This window comes from Calypte anna, chromosome 17 (genome assembly GCF_003957555.1).
Source record: "Calypte anna isolate BGI_N300 chromosome 17, bCalAnn1_v1.p, whole genome shotgun sequence".
In the NCBI taxonomy this organism is placed as follows: domain Eukaryota; kingdom Metazoa; phylum Chordata; class Aves; order Apodiformes; family Trochilidae; genus Calypte; species Calypte anna.
Window position 1 is genome coordinate 2529780 of NC_044262.1, and position 16043 is coordinate 2545822.

The 16043-nt window shown below is 45.4% G+C and overlaps 1 protein-coding gene across 1 annotated transcript in view; it reads right to left on the reverse strand.

The window, feature by feature from the left end:
* The window catches only part of ASTN2 (astrotactin 2), a 269480-nt gene that overhangs the window by 34050 nt on the left and 219387 nt on the right, over positions 1–16043 (reverse strand).

Consider the following 16043-nt stretch of genomic DNA (forward strand, 5'->3'; position numbering starts at 1 on the left):
ACCAGAAGCTTTACATTCTCCATCATGTGCAAACTGCCAGGTCCTGGAGCTCTGACTGGAGTTCCTTTAGCTATGCTGAAGAACACTCACCCCTTTACAAGCATTTGAAGAAAAAACCCAAAAAAAAAAAACCACCACCCTAATTAAAAATGTTGAATAAACTTTTTTCTCCTTCTTCTTCTTCTTTTGATCTTCTGGTTTATAAAGCTTATTAAACACTGAGATCATGACCCAGTTGAAACTGAAAACACTCCATTTATTAAGCTTTTTGGGGCTTGATTATCCACTGCCATGCAGCCTGTCTCCTTACCCTGCCCAGGCTGTCTATCAGCTCGAGCTCATTGCCTTCAATTCCCATTTTTGCATCAGTGTAATTGAAAGCCCAAGGTACCGAGCAATAAAAAGACAGAGCAGCTGCCCTGCTGGTGCCCTCCCCCCCGACCCTGATGGGAATCAGAGGAAGGTTTGCTGCAGGTGATGGATTCTGCTGCTATAAGCAAACCTGGACCTAGATTGCAGGCCTGGGCACTTTGTGCATGGGTAAATGTCAAGACACAGCAGCAGAGAGAGGAGAATTCCCCTCTCAGCACTTTTCTTTCTTTGTTTTTTTCTAAAAGCCAAAGTGACTGAGGATGAAATGAAGCACAAGTCTGGCTTCTTGGTATAGACAGTAAGAAACAATCTGGTGATACAACCAGCCCAGAACATCTCTCTGTGTGGCTGGATTACCCAGGTAGAATAAACCCTCTCTCTCTCCAGCCCCTCCAAACCGCATTTGCCTCTTGTCTCAAAACACACAACTTGGTAACAAATGTCCCCCTTGGCCAGAGAAAAGAGCAGCAATAAATTCTTTTCCTCCCTAAAGGAATCCAAGCCTTAATTATTCATTTTAATGCTCCCAGCACGACTTGTTCTTTCCAAACTTTTTTTCAGGCACCTCTGTCACTGGTCTCTGTAGCTTACCCCAGTCCTAAGCCCCAGGTCTGTCCCAAATCCCAAGTCAATCCAACAGGCAGGTTGGGTTGGCAACCATAAAATCCCTGCTTGGAAGCCATGAGCACTGAATGACCTTGACCAAGGCCCTCAGCTATGGGTTTATGGTTTAAACAAACAAACAAAAAACTACTGCTCATTTCCAACTTTCATTTCTGTTCCTCTTCATATGCCTTCAGGCTGGATCAGGGAACTTGCTGTCATCAGAAGTCACTGCGCTCAGACACTGCTTTGACTTCCAAAGAAGATGAGTCACAAACATAGAAGAAGTAAGACCAGATTTCATTGCTGAACTACACCAAGAGCTTTTAAGCCTCTTCAGATATCAAGCAACCAGCTTCTGACCATGAGGAAACCTCATGGTGGGAATAGATCATCCCATGGGTGCCTGCTGTGTGATCTCCCACCTTCCTCCAGAGCACTCAGGGTTGAGAGGCAGCTGATGTGGGGTAGAAAAGATGAGCTGGGCAGAGAGAATGTGATGAGCAACTGGGAAAGACTAAGTGGGGATCTGGCCTGGCAGTGCAAAAGCACAGTTAGCATCAATCAGGACATCCATGCCAGGGAGCCCAAGGGATGGGACGAGAATGGAAACTACAAGGGCTGAGGCAGGGATTGAAGAGGGTGAAACCAGACTTGCAGGAAACTAGAAATGGGATAAAGAACATCATGTGCAACCACTGAACTAAAACATGTATTAAAATTGCACCAATACCTCTCCTTAACGTATCCACTCAGAATGAGTTCTCATCTCTTATGGTCTTTCTGGGTAGCTTGGAGTGGAGAGGAGAAGGATGGGAGTGAGCAATGCCCCAAACAGATCAGCAGCTGCATCACACCATGGTCTGGTTTACCATGGAGTCAAATAGGACCTGCCTAGGTGTGGAATGTGTTGCTGTCCCCCTGCATTGCAAGAAATGAAGCTCTCAGGGTCTGCCAATGCAGCATCACCTTGGGTTAACCCAAAATCCTTGCATTAAAATCCCTACAGCATGAGGGTGCCCTGTGTTCAACTCTGAGCCCCTGGGGAACTTTTCCCTCTTGATGAACCTGCAACAATTAAAAGCAAAGAGGTTGTTATGAAAACAGCAAAACAGATGCTAGGGCAGGTGCTTGAAACCTCAGCCCCAAGGCTGGGAGTCTTTCTGCCCCTGTCTAAGCAGCAGCAAGCTGGCTGGGGGGTGCCAGACTGTAGGGAGCAGGCAGCAAACATGAGGTCAGGTAAAGGATGCCCCAGGGACCAACTGAGTACCCAGAGCTGTCAATCCACCATGAACTCAGAGCACTGCTGTTTTGTGCTCTCCCCTGAGGAAAGCAGAGCACGTGGCAACTTTATTCATTCATCTCACACAAGAGAAGTCTCTCTTTGTTTAGTCTGTGGTGCTCTGAGGGCAGTTGCAATGACATTTTCTAACCCTTCCCTAGGACCGGAGAACAAGTTAATAACTGGAGTTAAATTGAGACCTTGTCTGTGAAATGCAATGAAGGAAAACAGGTGTATTTCCTGGCATGACAAGAGGATGATGGACCATTCATGCTGTTCTACGAAGTAATAGTGGTCTCAGGACTCTATCACAAAGGAGGAATACTGACCTGGATGCACAAAGCACTCCTAAGAGCACAATATTGCTCATCTGTATTTATGAACAAGGCATAGGGAAAGCAGGAGGGGAGATTTCATAGGGAAACAACAAACCCACATTTTTACTATACAAGCAGAGACATAAAAAGACCAAGCAGAGATACATGAGTGTGAATACAGCAACAAGGCATCACTCAAATGGAAAATAAATATTTAGGCTAATGGGCAGTAATGGCAAGAGAAAGTAAATTGGATATGAATGAACAGCCTACTCCTGTATATAATCCATCTTTTAAGAAGGAGTTTGATCACTTTATAGAAGGGATTATATAGATAAGTAGCTCGTGAAGGAAAGCAAAGAGGCTTCTCTTTCCTGTCTAGACCTGTGTTCTTGCGCACCCCACCAGCAAATATAAAGGATTTCCACCTCCCAGAGCAGCCCTGAAGCACAAACCTAGATTGCTGTAGCATCTTTGCTCATGTTATTAAATTTCAGAAAGAAACCAAAGGTTCTTTGCAGAGTAAATGATAGCTAAGTAGATCATCTCTGTGGAGTAGGAGATATTTTATTGACCAGACAGCCATCTGTGTCCTTCATTAATAGGAATAAATAATTGATGTCATGCTAAATAAAGCAATAAGCTGTTACAGATATCAAGGACAAATGACCAGCTCCTGTGAGGATGTCTCACCTGTGTTCACTTCCCCGTAGTAAAAAATCCAGACCTGAATTTAACATCATTATGGAAAGTGCTGTGCACAGAGCAGAAGATGGGGGCTGCTGCACCTTGCTTATAGGTAACAGACCAGTCACACTCATCAAAGGGTGCTGATACTCCAAACAGTTCACCAAATCCCTGCAAGACTCTATTCCTCCTTGTTTCCATGCCAATGCCTTCTCAGGACTGGTTTGTCCCAAGCCATCCAAGTCCCCAGGCAGATTTTGAATAATCAGCTTCTGCTCTATTAATGACTCCTGGGAAGAGGCAGCTCCCTTCAGCTGGCATTTTCCTTCTTTCTCCAGTGTAAACCCTTGCTACTGCTTTGTCCTATTCTGCAAACAGGGCTGTAGAGTTTGGCAAACCTCCTCTTTTGGGGTTTGTAAACATGTACATTGTACAGATTCTGGATGCTGTGGTGAGTCTGAACTCTCCCTAAAACAGAGGGAAAGAACAGCACACTTGGAGCTTGCCTCATTTTGTCACATCAGCTCTGGCCACCCTGAGGCATCTAGGTCAACCCCCCAGGGATGGCTCTAGGACATCCACCTGGGAACCCAGCTTTAAGTCTGGTTTGGAGCAGAAGGACATCCCCAGCTCAGGTGGTGAGAACATTTCTAGTGCAGGAGGCTCATGTGGGCAGGAATGGGGACCAAGGAACAAGAATGGATAGGAAGAGGCTCAGACTGCTCCCTTGCAGTATCCAAAGAGCCTCTGTCTGCCTCACTCCTCCCAGCATGACCTGTGCCAATGCCCAGCAGCTGTGGACAGCAGGCAGGGTGAATCACCTACCAACCATCCCACTGAAGGCAACAAGAGTTACGGCACTGAGTTCAACCAGACTAAACAAGAGAGCAAGGCTGGGGGCCTCCAGGTGGTTAGAGAAACAAAAAAGCAGCTCTGGAACCCTCACAGGTGTTCCCACACCTCCAGCCTGGGTCCCTTTGGACCCAGCAGCATGGACAGAACTTGGGCAGTGCAAACCAAAGTGGAAATGCAGACACTTCCCCACTGCAGTTCACCTTTGAGATTCCTAGAAAGAGCACAAAAGGGAAAATAAGGAGGCACCAATACCTCTGTCTGGACAGCATCTTTACTAGTCTGGATGAACCCAACCCTGCAGCGTTACCAGTCACTTTCTTCTGATTGTGGTTTTTTTCTCTCTGTCTTCCTCCCTTTTGCTTTTTTTCAACCTGTTTTCAATTTATTCTTGTGGCATCTCCGACAGTGACCTCATTCTGGTACTGAAGGAGGGAGGGGGATGGGGGAGAGTGTCCTTTAAAAAAAAGAAATTAAAGAAATCATATTTTATTTAGCTTGGTCGGTTTTGAAGCTTTAGCAGAAGAAAGATTAACGTTTTCTGCCTAACTTAATGAAAACAAGGAGAAAGCCTGTATGGATAAATAAATATCTGTGTGGGTATGGAGCAGGCACGATCGTGTTACAGCCCCGGTGGAGCTGTAATGGGGAACAGGCGTGTTCCTGCGCGGCGGCTCCCAATTCCCGATCCATTTTCAAGGAAAGAAAAACAGAGTAGAATGTCAGAGGCCCAAATGGGCATAAATGAGGGAGCCCGGGAAAAGCAGATGGGGCCCAGTGAGGACCTCTGTCCCCGGCAGTGACCTCCGGAGCAATGCCAGAGAAGCAGATGGGAGAAGAGACCGTCCTCCACTTTGCTTTTGCCAGGTTTTGGTTCCTGAAATGAGGAAACAAATGGTGTGCTCAGCCCTCCAAGTCCTGTCACATTTTGGGGGTCCTTGTCCCACCCTCTTCTTCCTCCAGGGCTCTGCCTCTAAGGAAGGGAGGGTTCAGAGGGAGTCTGTGAGCAGAAGGCTTGAACCAGGTTTTTGGATGAGGAGATGGGGAGCACAGATTTGCAGAGTGGTTCCTTCACAGGGAGGTTGGACCTGGGTTTGAGGCACCTTCAGAACTGGTGCTTGGTGGGGGAAGGCAGTGAAAGGTGGTTTGTCTTGGAGATGAGGGGCTGATTTAAATTAGTGTAACATCACTTTAGGCAATGGAGCTGTTCCGATTTACATCAACAGATGGTCTGTCTCGTTGCCTACATCATTAAAAGCAAACTGTCCCTACTGATCCTGGTGGAAGGATGTCAAAACCTCCTTCTCTCCATCACTTGCCAGCTTATAAAAGAATTAAAAGGCCTAGTTATTAAAAAAAAATAAATATCTTCTGCCCACATTCTGGGAGAATTTATGCATGCCTAACTCTCACATTAGATGGGACCCTAAGCCCCATGCCCAAGAAGCCTGCAGCCTTTGAAATAATTTCTTTGCCATGACTTTTCCCAGTCACATCCCATTGGGAATCTCTCTGGCTGGACAGAAGTTGTCCAGGCTGAAGCAGAAAAGCCAGTGACTATGCTGTGCAACTCCAGGCACAGGTTTTGTCTCACTTGACAACTTGTACAAAGGTGCAAACTGCAGTACTCTGCTGAATGACTCCACCTTGCCTAAGGTCTGATTTTTGGGGGAATTTGCTTCCTATGTCTACATGCTACAAGACCAATAATACTGAAGAGCTCTCCTCTGGGCCTTCCACTTCCTCTGCTGGTAGAAGATTGCATAGGTTAATGGCTCAATTTAAGGAGCAATGCTTTAGCTAAGAGCCAACTTGCATTCCAATGCCACCAAAGTTCCTCGAAGGGCTTTGCTGATTCTTTCCAGGTCTAGAACTTCTTCCACAAGGAGTGACTACATGCAACTGAAGGGTGGGCTGTCTTGCAATAGTCTTATCAAGAATAGCCAGGCATACAGAAGGAAATTATTTTAATTTTGGATGGGCTGCAATGTTCTAAAACCATGATCACAAGTTTAATCAGAAGAGTATTCTTTAATAATCACTAGTAGGACTCGCTGCTCCTTCATTTGAGCTCTCCACAGACTGCTTATCCCAGTTCTTTCATAGTCAGTATCTAAGACCTCAGAAAACCTGCTTCAACTCATGTAAAAATGCATTACTGCCTCCATCTCCCCCACAGCAGTGTGCTGCTGGAGGAGAGTAAGAATTAATGCATGTCATTTGGTCTTGTTAGCTCTCCAGTATTTCTCAAGGTTCACTGGGTTGCTAAGGGTCAACCACAGCCAGACATAAGCTGACTCTGCTATGCTTGGAGCCATCCAGACATGAGCCAGTTCCAGTCTCAAAGCCACATATTCACATTAGCATGGTGGAGAGTCCAAGTGAATTTATCTGTTCCCTTGGAGTTTGCTTTGGGCTCTGCAGCTTGTTAAAATATTTCCTTGATTTCAAGGTGAAGTGGGAACCCATTTGTGCTGGGAGTTGTGCAGATACCAAGCAAAAAACTTGAGCTTTGTTCTCAGACACTTTGTGTTTGGCAGAAGATTTTGTCCACCACCACAGATCTAGTTCTCAGCCTCATAACCACAGATCTAATCCCAGCCCTCGTTCTTCCCTTCCTTTCTTTTTTAGCTTCTTTTAAATTATCACTTTCTAAACAATGGGCCAGTGGTCCAGATCATGTGGTGGTCCCCCAAGGCCCATAGGTGGTGCCCCAAGGCACTCTGGAGCAGATCCAGGGTTCACCAGGAATCCCACCAGCCCTGCTTCTGCCCCAGGACCACTTTTCTACTCCATAAACTGATGTGACTGATACTTTAGAGACAACAACAAAATCTGTATCACAACCTCTCTTGTCTTATATGCACAAAGCAACTCTTTCAGTTCCTAGAGAATCAGCTACTGTCCAAAAATGACCCCAAATTTGAGATGCAAAGATAACACCAGGGCTCCAGCACTCCAGAGCACTGAGAGGTTCCATCTTCTGCTGGGATTAAGATGACAGAAATGGTGAGAAGGGAGCATAAGAGGTGTCAGAGGACAAATCATGAGATCCTGCCTGAAGAAATGCCAGTGTCAATGCCAAGGTGATTCTGGGCTGTCCAAGCAGGTCCTGGTGATACTCCTACCATGTGTCTGACACACAAACTTCCTAACCTGCCCAGTAGATGATGGTCTATGAAAAAAGCAGGGGAGACCTGCCAAACAGCAGGGTCAGGTCCTTCATTTTCAGCTCTACTAAGAAGTCTCTTGCCTTTATTTTACCTTTATTTTCAGCTCTTTATGAGTGAAAGCTCCAGCAGTTTAATGCCCCATAGACACCACTAGCTGACTTTCCCCTGATGGTGATCAAGCCTTACACACATTTGCAAGTGCCAGACTAGCAGGAGAGGTAAAGACAATTTCCTAGAAAGAAACTCAGTTGGCAATTATTTGCTAAAACCATAAATATCTCAGGTGATTTGTCAAATTGAATTAATGTAAACCCATGCTGAACAGCCATCAGCTGGTCTGTGCTTCACTTCTCCTCAAACTTATTGGGAAAGTGGAATTTTTTGACTTCTTTAATCAGCCAATTTCTTCCCTATTGCCACTTTTGTCTGAGCCTGCTCCTGATCCCTCTGTACACTTCATGGCTTAGTGCTGAAAAGAGGACCTAGAGAGGCAACCAATTTAAAGAAAATATCCTTTGATTGGCCCCATTTATTCTTAATGGAGGTAAAACTTGTAGATGCTGATGAATTAGTGATAAGACTTTGGCCCAGGATATTCCAAAGGCTCAGCACACACAACTGCAGCCTGTTAGCCAATGAACACTTACAAAAATTGGTCCTTATGGAGGGACCTGCATGGAAGCAGACCATTTATTTGGCCCTAATATGAAGTTTCTGGACATTTGAGAATGTGGGGACAGATCCTCAGTTCATAAAATCTCCTATAGCTCCCTTGAAGTCAATGGAACAATAACAATTTACACTAGCTGAGTTTCTGCATCCTGGCTGTGAGCTATTTGGAACAACTACACCATAATGATTATTACAGATATTTCAAATCACTTGTCTAAGATGGATAGGAGAATACCACTGTGTAAGTAAATTGAGAGCTGGTTTGCTATGATTTCCAAAGAATTACTGACCCATATCTTGCAAACATTTACACGTGTTTAGGTTTATTCACGTGAGTCCTTCCATTACACTTGTGTGCCAGATAAACTCATGAATATGCTTGCAGGACTAAGGTTAAAACTTGTGCAAACACAGCAAATTCTAAATATTTTTGAAGATCTGTTCAGTTAGCTTGGATTCAGACTAGAAAACACATCATTTGAGTGTGTCTCTTTTCATAACTTGCCATTTATCTGAGCAGGTACCATGAGAGAAACCAAAAGCAGGATATCAGGATAAACCTGAGAAAAGAAGCAATTATCTGACCAAACTCAGAATCTAGAAAACACACACTAGGTCAGGACTAATGTGTGCAAGAGCTGACATCAGTTCTTGAACAAGGAATTACCTGGGTCACAAGAGTATAATCCCAACAGCTTTCTTAACACAGCTAAAGAATCATTCACTTAATATTTTTGCCATAATGAAGTTAATAGTTTTCTTTACAGCTTTAATTCATTAGAAGACACAAGTCAGTGAAGAAGAGAAGGAACTGGGAATCTCTTGGCCATGAGGAGTCTACCTCAGCATCCATCATCATATCAGCAATGACTCCACCTTTTATACTACAACTTCAAGGTGGGACAGGATCTCCTGATCCATTGCACGGTCCCACGGCTCACAAGGACAGAACAAGACCTCCAGTTCCTTAAATTGAGCTGATTTTGTGCCCTGGAGGTCAAAACATGTGTCAATAAGGCACCTGGCACCCAATGCACCTCCCATAGATCATTAATATGTCCAGAAATGTGGCAGCACTGAGGTTTGTGGGCCAAGCCATGAGTTTCATTCCAACCTCCTGCATCCCAGGAGGTTGCAGCATCGTGAGAGGTAGAAGGCAAAGGAGCAGGGACACAAAGAAAGGAAATTACTTTTCAAGACAGCAGGCAAAAGGCAACTTTGAGGCTATAACCCAGAGCCTCAGTCCAGATCCCTAACCACTAATACTTGGCTTTCATCTCTGAAAGACTATTAACCCTTTTTTACCAGTCAACAAATTCCAGACACTGAGGTTACCTGCCATAAGAGCACAGCAGGATGCTGGCATGGAAGGAATTCCTTCTGCTCCTAATTCTAAGTCACATTTTCCAGAACCCTGTCCTAGTATCCACAGGAAAGAAGAGCTGCTAGCAGGCAGGACAGATCTGCTGGATAATGTCCCCTGGGAACCCATCTCACCAAAGGCCCTCTTTGGGCCTGGTGGGAACAGTTGTTTGACTCCTAGATGTCCTTGGCAAAGTAAGGTCTCTGGGAATGCTTCCCATCCCCAGGATCACCGATTGCTCTGGGATGGTTAGTTGGAGACATGTCATCACCAGCAACTGTGCAACATCTTACCACTCAGTGGACAAAAACCAGCTTCCCAGAATGAGCCCAGCAGGATTAAGCCAAGTGGTAAATGGAGCCCAGGGCTGTTCCAGGGTCTGTGCTGATGAGGGAAGCCAGTGCCAGGTAGTCAACCCAGAGCTCGTATACCAAGGTTATCACTTCCCTCTTTCCTTCAAATCCATAAATAGAACCCAAACATCTCTTAGGCCATGTTAGAAAGATAAGATGACTCCCTCCCATCCTTTGCAAAGCTTGAAATAGAAGCCCCACTACTCTTTATCCTAAGCATCAAGCGTAGGATGTTGACATTTAGCAGTAGGGAAAATTACCCAAACAATGAACCCTCTCAAGTCTCTCTATTCCCCTCCCTTCCCCTGCGCCCTGGAAAATGTTCATAAAGTGAAGTGGAAAAAAAAAAAAAAAAAAAAAAAGGAAAAAACCAACCAACTCAAACCCCAACAACCAGACCCCAACCTTCCTAAGGCTGTGGAAATAACATGTAGAGGAGAAGAATGAGTCAGGCTCTGCTAACTAAGCACGAGTCACCAGTCCTGAAGGCAGAGATGATTCACTTGGTGCAGCAAGAAGGTAGAAGAGACCAAAAAGAGAAAGCAGAAAGAAGTCTGCATGCAAGAAGAGAAGGAACTAAGAAATGAAATGGTTCTGGGTTGCATACAGCAGCTTGGTTTTTATTGAACACCACTCACGTGGAATATTCCCAGGATGGCTCACCTGACAGCAGGGAGATTGTTCCCTTGGTTTTCTGCCCAGCCTTTCTTTCTGAGAGGAGAAATGAAGAGGCTTCAAGACCTCAATCCAGCCCCACCCTCTGCTCTTCCCTCTCCTCCTGAGATGCTCAGGGGACCCTCACCTCCCTGCTGCCTCTGCTCCCACCACTCCTTTCCTGCCCCTATCCCTTTACCACAGGACTCTGTTTTCCCCATAAAAGATGCTTTCAGGGCAATGAGAAGAGCAAGGCTTGCTTAGGAGCACAGCATGCTTGGGGAGGCCCTCCTGGATGCCACTGGCATAGAAAACATTTTGTCTCAAGAGAGGGAGAGGAGGATGGAGCTCAGGTGCCTGGGGAGAACCCTGCCTGCCAGAAAGCTCTCCTGCTATTCCTCCATCCATCCTTCCTTGTCAGCTGCCCCCTCTCACTTTTATTTAATAACCGTAAAAATTCAAACACAAAAAACTTGCTCTAAAAAAAAAAAAATAAAAAAAAAGAAGAAACCTAAATAGAAAAAAATAAAAAAATAACAATTTATCCCCTCTCAAGTTCACAATGAAAGCTGTAAAGCTTTTTTCTGCTTGGAAAATTCTCTGGGTCAGTTTTTCCTACTGTTTAATCCCCGCTTTGAGTTACACAGAATGAGTAAACACATTTTATAAGGTTCTAATTCATACCTAACTCATACAGTTTATAGTTCATCATAGTAAAATATACACACACACACTCTTCTTATACATACATATATATATACACACACACTCACACACATATGCATAAAATATCCTTGGTCCCACCTCCTGGTAGCCTCCCAGCAGCAGGTCTGACTGTTCCAGCATGTTCTCTGCTCTAGGAGCAGCCTGGTGTGCTTAGGTGTGAATTAGCTGGCCTGGGGAGTAGTTTCCACTTCATATTCCAGCAATCTCCTTTATAATAAATAATTATTTAAGGGAATGGTGGCATCCATCACTCCATCCTTGGAGGACTAAGGAACTCCACCAGGTGGTAGCCCCAGAACAATTTTTGTCTGCTTTCTGCCTGGCTTGCACCTGGAACAATGTCCCATGGCAGGGAGGCAGCTGAGGCCAGGCTGGAGGGGCTGCAAGGAGCTCAGCAGGATGCTCAATAGCAGCACATCCTGTCCTCTTGAGCAGGAATTAGCAATCAGTGAATTCCACCCAGGAAAAACACAACACCTGGTTTATTTCCTGAATGCTCTGGCCTTGAGAAAGGGCAAAACTTTCCTTCAGGAGCCAGGTGGTTGGAAAGGGAAGGTAGAGGCAAATATTTGCCCAATTTGTCAGCAAGCTCTTATTCTTTTCTTTTTTTCTTATTTATTTTACTTATTTTTGTTTTATTTTTATTTTATAATATTTATTTAGACATAATGTGAGGGAAACCTGCTGGGACCACAGCCATGTGGGAGATTCCACTGGTCCTCTTCTCATGCCAGCTGCTTGTGGGGAGGGAGGAGAGAAGGAAAACCAGGGACAAAACAAGAGTGTCAGGGAGTTCACAAGCAATTCAAAGAAAGTCCTGGGTTTGACTTAGCAGAAGATGGGATGCCTTGAGAAAGTCAGTGCATCTCTAGACCATGTGATGGGTGAAAGAGGCTGAATAATCCTTCCTTGCTGATATTCAAGGCACAGGTGTAGCTTTGAGCTAGAAAATTATCTCATTATAGAGCCCTCTTCTTTCTTTTCTTTCTATGAAAAGAAGGAATCACTAATGACCCAGAGACAAGGAGGATAAACTGCAGCCTCAGGTTTAGTAAACTGCCTGAGATGAACCTGATGTACTTCTTCAATGACTTAATTCATTCCCCAGATGTGAGAAGCCTGGTACAATCTCATTTAGCTGGTTATCAAGAGGCAGTGGCCATGACACAACACAGGTAACTATTAGGTAAGCTTGAAAAGCCAAGAATTAGCAGAAGAGCTGCAGAGAAGGGAAGGAGCTCAGCAATGGACAAATGAAAATAGGCTGTGCTGAGGAAAGAGAGATGGGAGCTGAGTTATAACTAGCAGAGGTCTTCCTCAATCAGGCTTGTAATCAATCTTATTTCTCCCTGGAAATACAGCAATGATTTTAGCACTGATGAAGTGGAATGCACAGGAGATCAGAAGATCAGTCAAAAGAAATTAAAGGATCTTGAGGGCTATAGTAATATGAGTGGAATGAATTTTAATATTTAAAAATGCAAATTAACTTAAAGATGGACATTAAAATAGTTCTTTTATTAGCAGGAACCTCTGAGGATAGAAGCAAAGAAGGAGGGGAAGAAAAGCCTGGATGAGAGATAAAGGAGAAATGCTGGTCAGAGGGCAACAACACATTGCCAGTGGATGAGAGCTGGAGAAAAGGAATGGGAATTTTTGGGCAAGCTTACAAAGGATCTTCCAGTTGAAACAGAGCAGAACCAAATCTTTCCACAACACAAGGCTGAATGTGGTGGCCCACTACCTGCCAGGCAGTCAGGGAATCACAGAAAGTCTCCAATCCAACCTCTTGGACTGGGACCAGCATCAAAGCCAGGGCATGGCTGCTCAGGGCTTCATCTAGGTGAGTTTGGAAAATCTTCAGGGATTCCTTCAAAAGCCACAGAAGCTGGTGTACAAATAAGCACTGCTTGGTGGCAGAAACCCCACTGGGCTGTGGTGTTCAAGAGGAAAGACCTAGGTGCATCTCCCCAAGGCTTCCAAGCACTGGTAGCTCCCCAAACCTACACTGAGAGGTTCATGGGGCTGGGAGTGTGTCCCCTGTTGCCCTCCACTGGCTGGAAGGAGAATGTCCCAGTGCTGTGTCCAGGCTGGGGACAGCACATCCTAAAAGCATCTCCTGTTTCAGCTGGGGTAACAGTCTGTGCTCTGGGGATAGAGCAGTTGAACTCAGGCTCTGTTTTTTGCTCTGCCTGCATCTCGTGTAGCAACAGCTGGGGGCCATAGGTTTGCTCAAACCACAGCCAGACGATTGGAAATAGAAATTATATTCATATATTAATTAATATCTGCTTCCCCATCTAATGACACGATACAATGTGCATGAGTTTTTTTGTTCCCCTCATATTTTATGCACTGAATGAAAACTAAACAAATGTTGCAAAAGCAACAGTGCAAAAGGAAAAAAAAAACAAAACAAAACACAACAAACACTACCCATGTTTGTACTTGCACCACTAACTGACACATCATTTTAATTAACATGTAAAGGACATGACTAAACCATGACAACGAAGATGGTGGTGACACTAAACTGGAATTAACGTCCAGCCTGATCCAACCTGGCCATTTTTCATTAAAATGGGCTTCCCAGTGTCTGAGCTTCTCTGCCACACTCTAGGGACAGAAATAAAAATTAAACAAAAAAAAAAAAAAGAATGAAGGGGAAGGAAAGCCAGACTAATTAAGCAAAGTCATCACTCAGGTTGTCTGGCAGTTACACATTACCCTGTGTGTGTGGTTGGTTGGTGGGGCGGGTGGCAGACAGCTGGTGGCCACCAGGGAGGTGAGAGGGACAGTGTGCATCTGCTCTAGCAGGTAGGTAGGCAGGGACAAGGGGAGCTGAAGGCTTGGCTTGGCACTTGGTTCCAGGTGATGTCTGGGTTTTGGTCAGAAAGGGGTGTGGAGAGGAGAGCAGAGCTCCCCTTCCTGCCCCACCATGGGGAATCTGGGGGAAATAAAAGCCCATCGCCCACTGAACATCTCAAACATGCTCTTACATGATTAAACACTCCCTCAAAAAGGCTGCAGGCTTCACTAAAAACACAACAGCTAGAACAAAAAAACCCAGCCCTGAGCTCTCAAACTGCTTTCTGAGCCCAACAGCAGAATAGGGTAAGAGGAGCCTGGTGCTGGCAGAGGTGAAGGCCACCAGGCTTGGAGAAGCAGCTGGCACAGAGTGGGGCTCCCTGACACTTTCCCCCTAGCAAAAACCAGAGCTCTGTTTGATGTGGATGCCATGGAGGGCACATAAAGCAACTCCTCACCCTTAGAGTGCACTGATGTCCATGCTGGGAGCCCCTCCAGCACAGCAAATGGGCAGAGGTCCAACTGGGATAGAAGCACACGTCTCAGATGTGAGCTCTGAAGGGTTAATGCCACCAGCTGGGATCACCCTCAGTTTGGTAAGAGGGAGCAGAGAAGACTGATGTTAAGAGCCCTCACTGCACCTCTGCATGAGGCCAAAGCTGTGCTCAACTACCCAGGACAGGGGGACCCATGGAAACATCCCCCACGTAGCACAGGTAGCATGGGAGCAGCGCATGGACCCGGTATCCTCTGGGTGTTCAGCTCCCTCGACACTGGGGTTTTTTTGTTGTTTTTTTTCAGATAAAACAAGTCCAGCCAATTCCAAAAAGACATTTTGAGAAAAAAAAAAATGGAGTTTTCATCATGTGAAGAAATAAACCAACTTAAAAAACCAAAACCAACCTACAGTTTTTCTTGTGAAGCCCCAGTGCTCAATGTGGGGACTTGGCACTTGGCAGACAGGGTGGTCACTGCATTAATGACAAGGCTTTGTCATTAGCAATGTCACTCAAACTGGCCATGCTGCAAGGCCAGCAGTTTGCAGACACTCCACACTGAGGTCCTTTTGCTTCTCCTGAGATGCTCCAGCCCCTCACAGCTCCTACACTGGACCACACCACGTATACATCTCTCCCAAAAGGGGCGTGAGTGTGCCCCAGCCAAAAGACAACCTATACCTTCCTCACAACTTATTCAGGGACTGAAAAACATTGCTTAAGCAACTGCCTGGTGCCTGCTGGAGCCCAGGGGAGAGGCAGCACTAAGCACTAATGCAGTGGAAATTCAGAGAGGGTTGGGGCTGCAGAGGATGCTGGGCTGGGAGATGATGAGATCTACAAGACCCCCTCAGGTGAAAGCAGAGAGAGATCTTACTGCACAGAGAAACACCTCGATGAAAGGGCTTCAACCCTGATGAAACACACTGGGGAACATCACTGAATTCCATGGGGTAAGATACCACTCTTACAAGGGAAAAAGAGAGGAGAAAATCAAATCCAGTACCAAAGAAATATAAAGGTGTCTTGCAATTTATGACCTACTGTGCATGAAGAGGCCACCAACCCTGGCCAGTGGGGACCATCCAAGCTAGAAAGGCAGCAAGCAGTGCTGAAGTCAATCCTTATCTCCAGGCCTGTGTCCTTCAATTCTATCTTCTCAAAATGGGAATAAAAAGATTTCCCTGCCCCAGAGACGGTTTGTGAGACAAAAAAAAATAATCACAAGACACAAAATACTGATTGAATAACAACTCAGGTAGAGGAAAATATCAGAACTTCATCTCCTGGAGTATCCCACTGCCCTCATTCAAATGAATACCATTTAACATTGAGCGTGGATTATATCTCACACCCTAAGCTGGATTGGAACATTTGATAGACAAGAGCTCCTCCTTTTTCCCTGCCTGCTCCATGGTATTCAAGAGTGTTTGAGTCTTCAGTGCTGCTACCCTCTTATCCTTGACCAACATCAGGAAATATGCCCAGAGGAACGAATAGAAAGAAACCTGGAGGAGATGACTGTCATGTGAAACTCTTGGTTGGAATGGTGCAACCAGTTGCATGTCAAGGGGCTTGAGAAGGGGTGGTGGGAGCTGGCAGGGTGGGCATTTGCTCAAAGGAAACCACAGAGAACGGACCAAGCACTTGAAAGATTCCACACATACCTCCCAGATATGTTGGC